We start from the raw sequence: 10,622 nt of genomic DNA, 5'->3' as shown, positions 1-10,622 counted from the left end.
GTGCCAAAGGAGGGAGCACCCGCAAGTCCTCCAAAGCTGTCCAGCGCATACAGACATCAGCCTCGCTTAATAACAGGCTCCAGGAACATTTCCCCAGTGTAAGCTCCGTCAGTTTGCAAGGTCCCGAGCTGAGCACAAAACACCACCTCCCCCGGGGTGGGCTGAACAGAACCTTTCCAGGCCAGAAAGGGGCATCATGGTTTCTAATCAAAGGGAGACCCCCTTTGAGCACGCCTGAAGCAGATGCAGATATTTCAGTCCCAATTAACTACGGAAGGACAAGTAGGTGTTTATTGAGCACCTACTATGCGCCAGACACAGGGCTGAATTCTTGAGTGAGGTTGGCAGATTATTTCCAACCTGGTCTCATCTTTCATCATCCTGCAGGGGGCGCCACCAGTTCAGAGACAGATTTGCAGACAGAAGAGGGCAAAGAGGGGGTTTAAGGAGCTGCAGAGGCTGCGTTTTGAGTGTAGGGATATCAGGAAGACATTAGCAAAGACCTGCCTGAGCAAAGACCAGGGTGGGGAAGGGAATCTGGCAGAACCCCTGAATAGCTTGGCAAAGCCTTGCATTAGGGGAGACTTTCACCCCCTAGCACCACAACCTGGAGAGTGGGTCAGCGCGGCCTGACATGGGGTGGGCTGTGCCCAGCGAGACTGGGACCCTGGCACAGGGACCCACGAGGTGGCCGGGGGAAGAGCCCCAGGTTTCAGAGCCAATCTGCTACACCGGTGTTGCACGCCTGCTGTGTGCCAGGCTCCACGAGGCTGCTGGGGACACAGGGTGATGGGAGAGACCCCTATTCTCCCCTCAGCAGCCCCGAGACTCGTAATGGTCTTAGGTAAAGGCGGAGCCCACCCCAGCTTTCCGAGATCTCATGCTCCCCTCATTACCTACAAATCAAAAGGTCTCCTGGTCTGCCTTCCTCCCCTGCCTCCACACAGTGCCTCACAGGAGAGGTCTGCTGCACCCTGTGGGTCAGCTCCCTGGCTGGGGATCGAACTCGTGCTGCAGTGGCTGCCAATAGCTTCATAGTGCTGAGACTCAACCCCTGCGCCACCAAGGAGGCCCCCTCCATCTACTCTTAACCAATATGAATTTTACATTTAAAATATTTCTCATGGAACACATATGATAGTGTTGTTTTAAAATCTGTTCTGACAAATCTGTCTTTTAATTGGTGTATTTAAACCACTTTAATTTGCAAAGTGGTTATTGAGATCTTTAAATTAATATCTACCATATTTGTTACTATTTTCTATTTTCTGCCCTTGTTCTTGGTTTCTATTTTTATCTTCCACTTCTTCTATCTTTTCTAGTTTTAGTTGAGCATTTTATAGGATTCTATTTTGTTTCTCTTCTTAGCACATTATTTACACATTTCAAAACTTTTTTTAGTGCTCTTCCTCGCATTTGCAATATACATGTAACTAACACAAGCCCACTCTTTGTGGAGCTGCCAAACTCTTTTCCTCGTCCGTGGTTGCATGTTGCATTCTACCAGGTATGAGGGCTCTGATTTCCTCCAAATCCTCACCAACATTTGCTACCGTACAAAATTATTATTATAATTTTATAATTTTAATTATTATTATAAAAATAATTTTTAATAATCTTTTAAAAATGTTATTGTAAATGTATAATAATCTTGGTGGGGGCCAAGTGGGATCTCATGATGGTCTTGATTTGGGTTTCCCTTGTGCCTAATGAAGGAGCATCTTCCTGAGAGCTTGTGGAGCTGCTGCAGCTCCTCACGCAGAGATGACTATTCGAGCTTCTGCCCACTTTGTATTTGGACAATCGGCCTTTGCGTTGCTGAGCTGTGATGTGGGTACTGAGTGGGTCCTAGCTCTCTAGCGGTTATGTACTTCACAGAAATTTTCTCTCGTTCTTTGTGCTATCTTTTCCCTTTCTTAGTAGTATCCTTTGAAACACAAAAATGCTTAATTTTCATGAAGTCCAATTTATTTTTCTAGTTGCTTGTTTCTTTGGCATTAAAGAAAGTCTTGCCCAAATCCAAGGTTAGACAAATGTGTACGTGTTTCTCCTAAGAGTTTTTTAGTTTCTACACTTCTTTTTAGGTTTGAAACTGCTTTGAATTACATTTTGTATTTGGCAAAGACAGGGGCTCAACTTTATTCTTTTGGGGTATCAGTTTTCCTTGTAATTGTACCATTTGTTGAAAGATTGCTATTTGCCCTATTAAATTGTTTTGGAAATCTTGTCAACAATTAATTACCATAATGGTATTTGTTTGTTTCCGGACTCTATTCCATTGATGTTTCTTTCTGTCTTTATGCCCATACTACCCAGTGTTTATTACTCTACCTATGCAGTAAGTTTTAAAATCAAGAAGAACATATCCTCCAATTTCGTTATTATACTTCAAAACGGTCTCCCATGTGCTGGGAGCTGTATGAATTTGAGGATCAGTTTTTCAATTTCTGCAAGACGGCCAGCTGGGATTTTGATAAACATTGCATTGAACCCATAGATCAATTTAGGGAGTACCACTGTCTTACCAAAATTAAATCTATAATGCATGAGCACAGACAGGATGCTCTTCCACTATTTAGATCTTATTTAATTTTTTTCTGCAGAACAGGCAGACAGACAGAAGACACTGCTGAGGGGAGCCGCGGGTGAGACAGGAGAGGTCTGCCGCACCATGTGGGAATCTCCCTGGCCGGCTGGGAATTGAACCCATGCTGCAGAGGCTGTGGACAGCTTCACAGCGCTGTGCTCAACCTGCTGTGCCACCAGGGAGGCCCTGTTAGTGTATTCTTAAATACTCTATTCTTCTTCATTCTATTATAAATGGGACTGTTTTCTGAATTTTACTTCTGAATTTGTCATTGCTAGTTTACAGGAACACAGGTGACTTTTTGTGTATTGATACACAATATGCAAAAGACAGATTGGGTAGTCGGTCAGCCCTGAGGCTCTGTTGAACTTGGTTGTCAGCTCTAAGTATTTCTGTGCACTCACTGTTGCAGAGAGAATACTTCGTATGCTTTCAGCCACTTCTCACTTACTGAGCCTTGTTTTACGACCTGGTATGGGACTGTCTTGAAGGCTGTCCGCGGGGCTTTGGAAGGATGTGCATCTTGTGGGTAGCGGGCTGTTCTGGGCTTGTCTATTGGCTGCGGCTCTGGTGTTTCCCACCTCCTGCGGCCTGGCTCTCCTGTGCAGCCTGCCCTCCGCACGGAGGGGATTGATGTCTCCAACTATTTCTGTCGGTTCTACCTTCACTTCTGCCATGGGCAGGCAGGCCTGGGGGCAGGCGGCACCATCAGGACAGGTGGGGCTTCGGTGGCTGAAGAGAGAGGATCAGCAGAGCCCATTTCCACAGCGGCGAGAATTCCGTCAAAATGGAGCAAGAATCACTGTAGCCGTCGGCCACTGCTGCAGGACCGGGGCTTCACAGAACAGGGCCTCGTCATACCTCACGAGCCCTGAGGCCAGTCAGGCTGTTCTGTGGCTCTGAGTGGGGTTCAGCTGACCTCAGGAGGGCCCACTTGTGTCTGTGGTCAGTGACTGGGACTGCTGGGGAGGGGCTGGTCCCGGATGTCTGCCGCTGTGTTCCAGGAGAGCAGAGGCTTGCAAGTCCTCTTGAAGTTCAAGCTCAGACCTGATGCATTCCGTTAGCCAAAGCGAGTCCTGCCCCCAGAGGGGAGAGGAAATGGACGCCTCTCTTCCTGATGAGGAGACTGCAAACTGGCTGTAAGCGCCAGAGTTAGCTTCCCCTTTTTGTAATGCAAGCCCCTGGGTTAAATGTTGACTGTCTAGGCACCCACGTGAATGGGGCATCCACTTCAAAGAGGACTAACTTCCCCCAAGTGCAGCTACCTCTAGTTTAGAGGCAGCCTGCCTCCCCCCACCCAGTGCCTTTTGCTTTACAAATCTAGGTGGATTGAGACAAGTGGTCAGTTGGGATTGACCCCAGCTGATTGGCTCAGAATCAAAACAGAACCCCGGACTGCCTAGACTTGACCTTTGTGTTCTCACCAGCCACACCCGGGTCCAGGGGCCACACACTGGGTGCTCTGCAGCGGCTGACCGTGAGCCTCCTGGCGGCGGCCTGCATCCCAGCTTCCTCCCAGGGAAGCCGGCATGGGGGATCTACCTGAAGCTTCTCGCTGAGAGCACCCAGCGAGGTGAGCAGGACACAGGCTGCTGCCATCTGTCACGTGCAGGGACAATGTCGAGTGTTTTTTAGCAGTTTATTTTACCTTTTATCAAAGTAGATCAGCAAGTCCAAAACAACAGCGACCCTGGCCCATCCTTTGCAGAGCCACGGTCCAGTCCTTGGCGACGACCACAGGTGATGTCCTCAGTCACCTCTTCCTTGGCGACGACCACAGGTGATGTCCTCAGTCACCTCTTCGTGCCCACGATCAGAGTCCTCTCCCTCCTGCGGCTGACCAAACTTAAGATGTAACCCAATGGACCTCCTGCTTGGATGCATGGGGGCTGAGGACTGAACACCTTGACATTCCCACTTCCCAATAAAGACGTGTTCAGGACCCAGCCAGACCTCTGCCCTGTGGGGCCCCAGGGCCCCCACACCATCGCCTCCCGGCAGCGGAGAAGCGGCCACGCCTGAACCAACCCGCCGCTCTTGATGACTTCAAGCTGGTTTTGAGGCGCTACTTGTTGAAATTATTGCAGCACGTGTGTCTGGCTTCCTGTCTCGTGGAGGCAGAGACGGATCGCGGAGTGAGGACGCGAGAGCCGCCGGGAAGGCAGAACACCCAGGAGCCTGTGCCAAACCAGTGCTTTCCTCAGCGCTTCGAGCAGTTGTCCCGAAGGAAGGGAGCGGCTTCTGAAAATAAAGCAAAATAGTATAAGAGCTTCACCATCAAGCAGTTTGGAACAAACGATGGGTCTAGATGTGCACGCACGTGCGTGAGTGTGTGTGTGCGTGTGCGTGTGCGTGTGAGTGCGTGCACGCCTGTGTGCGTGAGCACACGGGACACTGTGCCCCTCCTCCTCCGCCCCGCGGCCCGCCCCCGCGGCCCTCTCCTCACCTCTCGGTGCCCCCTCCCTGCCACGCCTGCTGACCCCGAAAGCAGAGGACTGAAATCATGATGCTCAGCTTATTAAAAGGCTTTTATTGAGCTCGAAGTAATTAAATTGTCTTTAAAAGCATCTAACTTGATTGAATGAGCAAGTTTAAAACGAATGCTTGAAATGCGTGGAGTTAGACTCTCGCCTGCTCCTCAGCTGCTCAGGGGCCGGCGCTGGGTCCTCTGGGCTCGGATCCTGCCGCTCCCCTTCCAGGGGCGTCTGTTCTTCCCGAGAGGAGTGACTTGTGTGACATCACCGCCAGGTCCGGCAGCCGCCCCCTCCCTTGGGAAGATCCCCTGATCCATTTGACCGCGTGCCTCTGGCTGGGCGGCCGCTGGTTTGCATGTCCCGCCCTGCGAAGCTGGTGGTGAGACACCCGCACAGCTAGTGCGCAGGCGACGTCACCTCCTCACCCTGGAAGACACTCCTAGTACTTGTCCATGCGCCTCCAACTTCGAGCAGAAAGCACTGTGTCCTCTGCCTGAGGCTTCCTCTGGCTTCCGGAAGCTTCTGTGCCCTCCAAGCAGCAGGCCAGAAGTGCTGGGGAGTGGACACCCTGAGGAGCAGCCCCCAGCAGTGATGGCAGTGAGGGCTGAGCACCCCAGCTCCCTCACCTGCTCTTGGTGGGAGGCCCCATGGTGATGCTCCAGGGCTCCCTGCAGCCCCAGCCACTGCCCACCAAGGTCACCAGCTTCACAGTGCCCCTTCCTTGGCTCTCCACATGGCGCAGCAGACCTCTCCTGTCTCCCCTCAGCCGTGTATTTCAGTAGATCCACCTGTTCTGCTCCCCACTCTATCTCTGGTGAATCCTCTCACGCCCCTGCCCTCTGGCCTACACCCTGGTTCTTGTATGCACAAATAAATAAATCTTAAAAAAAAAAAAAACAAAAAGAACTGCCCGGACCTCGAGTCCTAGGTCCTGGCTGGGAGTCCTCGCCCGCTGGCCTTCGTCTTCCCGTCTGCACACGTGGAGGTGACATCGCTTACCTGCCGTACAGGGCGGCCAGCAGAATTCAGGGAAATGATGCGAAGAACTGGAAAGAAAGAGAGCCCGGAGTAAACATTAGCTAAATAAACACCAGCTGTGCTCCAATCACCGTCTTGAGGGGACGCAGCTGGGTGGAGTTTGCGAGCAGGCGGCCCCCTTAGATGAAAAGGAGTCACAAGTTAACAGCAGAAAAGCCCCAGTTGCGCCTGCCTCCCGCCCGCTGCCTGTGACACCCCCACACTCTCACACCCGCTCACACTCACACTAAAGCAGGTGCACATCCCCAGAGAGCCTGTCCTCTCCGTCTGCCCGCTTCACGTCTTGGGCAGAGAACGCAGCCTCCAGATGCTTCTAGAACCTTTGAAAATGTTTGTGCTCCAACGTGGAGGGCAGGGTGGGGGCGCCACAGCAAAATCAGAATCAATAAATGTCTAATTGAACATCTAGGAAACCTAACGTTGTGTCAAGTTCATTAATTGTTCCATTTAGTCACCATAAAAATTTCATTAGGCTTCATTATATTTGAAAAGAATTTATGGGTGATATCTTCTCGTTTTGCCAGAATTCGCGAGTGGCCTGGGCGCCTGGTGGGGAATCATGGCCCTGTCACGAAATGAATTTCTTGTGGGCAGATCATTTTGGAACTAAAACTGTCAGGCCAAAAAGGTATTTTGATCCTAAAAACAAAAGTTAGCTGTGAATTCGTGCCAATATATTTTGGGGGAGGGGTTTTCTAAAAGAAGTAGGTGGGTGGGAAGGGTCTGGCATGCCCCCACCCCCCGCCCGGCCCCTGCCCACCGTCTCCAGCTCCAGCCCCTCTTAAATGCCCAAAGCGCCTTGGAAGGCAATCCTCAGCGGCCATGCCTTTGCCCCCAGGGAAATGGCAAGATTCCTCCGCAGCCTTCCCCACCGGATCTCTGCCCACCCTCCCAATCACATGCCCTGGGCCCAGCTCCCGTGCCTGCCTGGCCACTCCCAGTGACTGGGCCCCAGACATGGCCTGAGGGGCCTGTCCAGCCCTGAATGGGCACTGTGGGCCCTTTGGCAGCTGGGGTGGGAAGTGAGCCAGGAACCAGCGAGGGGGCCTTTCTCCACCCCTCCAGACCTCAGCTGGGGTAAGGAAGGTACAGGAATCACTTGGTGGAGACCGACAGTTGGAGGTCAGAGGGGCTGCCACGAGCTTCTCTACCCCGCGTGGATCACAGATCCATGCAGACATCACCCCCCCTCCCGGGAGGTGCAAAAGGGGGAAATGAGGCTCAGAAAGAGTAGTGACCCCTTGGAGCACAGAGCTGAGTGGGGCCTAGAGCCAGAGCCCAGGTCTGTCCAGCTCTGGTGGACTCTTTGGCCAGTGGAGGCCCCCTCAGCAGCAAATGGCGGGCAGAGCTGGGGGTGGCTCCCTGAGGGCCCCCTGCCTCCCACGAAGCTCACAGTCCTGCTTCTTTACCCTCCACCCAGAGCTACTGGCCACCTCCGCGCTGGACAGACATTATTGTCCACACTGGGTGCCTCTGGACCTGCCGCCCCCTCCCCTGCGGTGAATTCTCAGAGGAGACGTGAAAATAACATCCAGTCAGCCTGGTAGAAAGGAGACCGGGTTTTGCCAATACAATGTGAAGCAAAAATATCTCCCTTTTAAAAGAGAGAGAGAAATTTAAAGACTTGAGATCAGTAACATGTAATTATCATCTGGTTTGGGCAGAGAGTTCTAATAGTTTCCAGAAAACACAGCCACAAAGAAGGGGGTATGCTTTCCAAGACAAAAGAGACTTGGCGCCACCCTAGGGCGCCATCTTGGGCTGCTGGGCATTGGCGGCCTGTCCCGGGTCCCAGGCAGAGGAAGGGGCACACACCCTGGCCCCTGCCTCCCCTCTCTTACCTCCTGCACGGGAGGGGAGGCCCTGGGAGTGCAGGAACTGCCTTCGAACTCAGCCTCATGGAGGTTCAGCCTCGGACCTGCTCAGCGAATGGACAGGCCTAGGGGCAGAGGAGGCATCTTGCTCCCGACTTGGGGGCAACAGAGCCTCAAAACAGCAGGGACACTTAGGTTTCCTCCCTTATCTGCTGGCCCCACTTTAACAGTGCCTAGTGGTCCAGAATAAAGACCATCTATCCTGGTGGGCAGGGTTGTGGATCCACTGAGGTGTCCTCTTGCAGGCGTTCTTAAAGGGGAACGAGCTGCCCTCCTGCTACCTGCCTCCTCCTGCTACCTGCCTCCCTCCTGCTACCTGCCTCCCTCCTGCTACCTGCCTCCTGCTAGAAGGGGTGCAGACGTGGTAGCTGGAGCTTGAAGAGTCATCATAGCACATGCGGCCCAGCTGGGAACGGAGGCCGCCAGTGGCAGAGCAACAAGATGGAAGGGGCCTGGGTCTCAACAGGGGGTGCCCCACCAGACTTGGAAGGCCCAGCAGACTGTTGTTGGAAAAAGAAAGAAGTGTCTGTGTTGTGTAAACCACTGGCATTTGGGTTAAAGACAATCTTTAGAACCCAACATTCTCAAAAATCTCTTAAACTGAGAAGTGAAATGTAAGATAATCCAAATGTGGTGAGACACTCACAGCAGGTCCACGGTGCCCGTGAATTCCGGACACGCTGTGGGATGCCGTGGAAGGTGCCACCCACTCACGTGGAATTGCTTTTTCTTTCCCTTTCTCTTGCTCCCCCCTCGCCACCCCCAGCATGTAAAGTTCTACTGTGGAGATACATCTCATCACATTCTCGAACTCGGGCAAAATCTTGTGAACACCACCCAAGCGCCAGATAGACAGGTTTTTTGTTATTTAGTTTTTGTTATTAGTTTTTTTTTTTAAGATGTATTTATTTATGCATACAAGAACTGGGGTACAGGCCAGAGCTGCAGGGGCTGAGAGGACTCACTAGAATCAAGCAGGGAGCAGAACAGGTGGATCCACTGAAATCCACTGCTGAGGGGAGCGGCGGGGAGACGGGAGAGGTCTGCTAGGCCCTGTGGGTCAGCTTGCTGGCCAGGGCTGAGACTCAACCCCTAGGCCACCAGGGGGGCCCCTTTTAATATTTATTAATTCCATTTTACAACTGAAGACATTGAAGCTTAGCTGTAGCCACATAGCTGGGGAGGACCAGCTGCAGCTCAGGCCCGCGGAGGCGGAGGCAGGATCCTACCCTAGGCAGCGTTTCGGGGCGTGGCCCCCAGCACAGGGGCCCCTGCTGCAGCCTCCTCCCTCCCAGTGAGTGGCCCCCCGTGGCTCCAGGACAGGGCAGGGATAGGGCCCAGGAATGAGGGGGCTGGTAGGGACCATGCAATGTGACGGGGTGAAGGGTCCACCCGCCGTTACTGGAACAAACGAGGCAGCCTCATCTGGTTACCAGCGTGAGCGGGCGGGACTGTGGCAAGGGCACCAGAGCAGAAGGGCCCGCTGGGGGCACAGGCTTGGGAAGCTGCTGGCACCTCGAGATCCCCACCCCTTACTCTTGCACAAACCGACTTGTAGTGTCCGTATCATGACCCCCCCCACTGGGGGTGCTAAGGGCTCACGGTGCACTTTGAGTGTATTTCCAGTATATGGCAGATTTTCACGAGTGCAACCCCGGAAAGCAGGAATTCACTGGACGACGTGACCAGAGGAGCCGGTCAACTAAAGGGAAGAAAAACAAGGTGGAGAGAAGGTGGAGACAAGGCGAGGCAACTGAGACCCTCGCCTGAGGCCCAGCTAGGCCCCGGGCCCGGAGCCTCTTGTCTTGGAAGCGGTTTCCCTGCAACTGTCTTGCTCCTTCCCATGCAATAAATGACAGTGCTCCCACTGACAGTGCTCCCGCTGGCGGCTCCCGTCTCTCTCAAGTGGACGCTCACGAGCCCCCCAGTGGCCAGTAACACAAGCACCGTCCAGAGAGCTGTGCCAGCAGGTGCCTGCCCCACCCTGAGGCACCAGGGTCTTTGCAGAAGCAAAGCTGACCCTCAGGATCAGAGTCAAGTCCCTCAGCCTCACCTGCGAGGCAGCCAGACATCCAGCCAGGACCCGGGCCTGGTAAGGTTGGCCGCAGGCAGGGAAGAGGCCAGGACACCCGAGAAGAGGCCGGGAAGGGAGGGGAAGGGAGGAGGAACTGAGGGAGGGACCCCTAACTCGGAGGGACCCCAGCGGGGGGCCCAGCCAGGTTGGTGAGGACACGCCACCTGGTGGCCAGTCCAGCATGGCACCTCCCAGCCCCGGCACCTTCAGAAACGGGCCTCCACCACCTCCCCAGGCGCGGAGCCTTCTCTGCTTTACACTGAGCGCCAGCTTGTGCCACTCAGAGGAGGTGTAGCGGTGGTTTCCTATTTGTGGGGCTGTCGGCCCAACCACCACCTCCAGGCAAACAAAATCACGGCCTCACCCAAGAAGCCTCTCTCTGCTCTGGGTGTGGACCTGCCGTCAGGGTTATTCCTGCTCTGTGAAGGGAAGCCCGTGGGGCCCTTGTTGATAAGCCCCTTCCTTGATGGAAATGCCGGGAGCAGGGCGCCCTGGAGGCAGGGACATCTTGCACCCTCTATCCGGGCCTCTGCAGCTGGGACCCCACACCCAGGGACTTCTGGGCTGAGTTCCTG

The sequence above is a fragment of the Talpa occidentalis genome, unplaced genomic scaffold (assembly GCF_014898055.3).
Source record: "Talpa occidentalis isolate TD23 unplaced genomic scaffold, MPIMG_talOcc4v2.1 talOcc4.10, whole genome shotgun sequence".
NCBI lineage: Eukaryota > Metazoa > Chordata > Mammalia > Eulipotyphla > Talpidae > Talpa > Talpa occidentalis.
The sequence above is the reverse complement of the archived record's forward strand: the minus strand, read 5'-3'. Positions refer to the sequence as shown.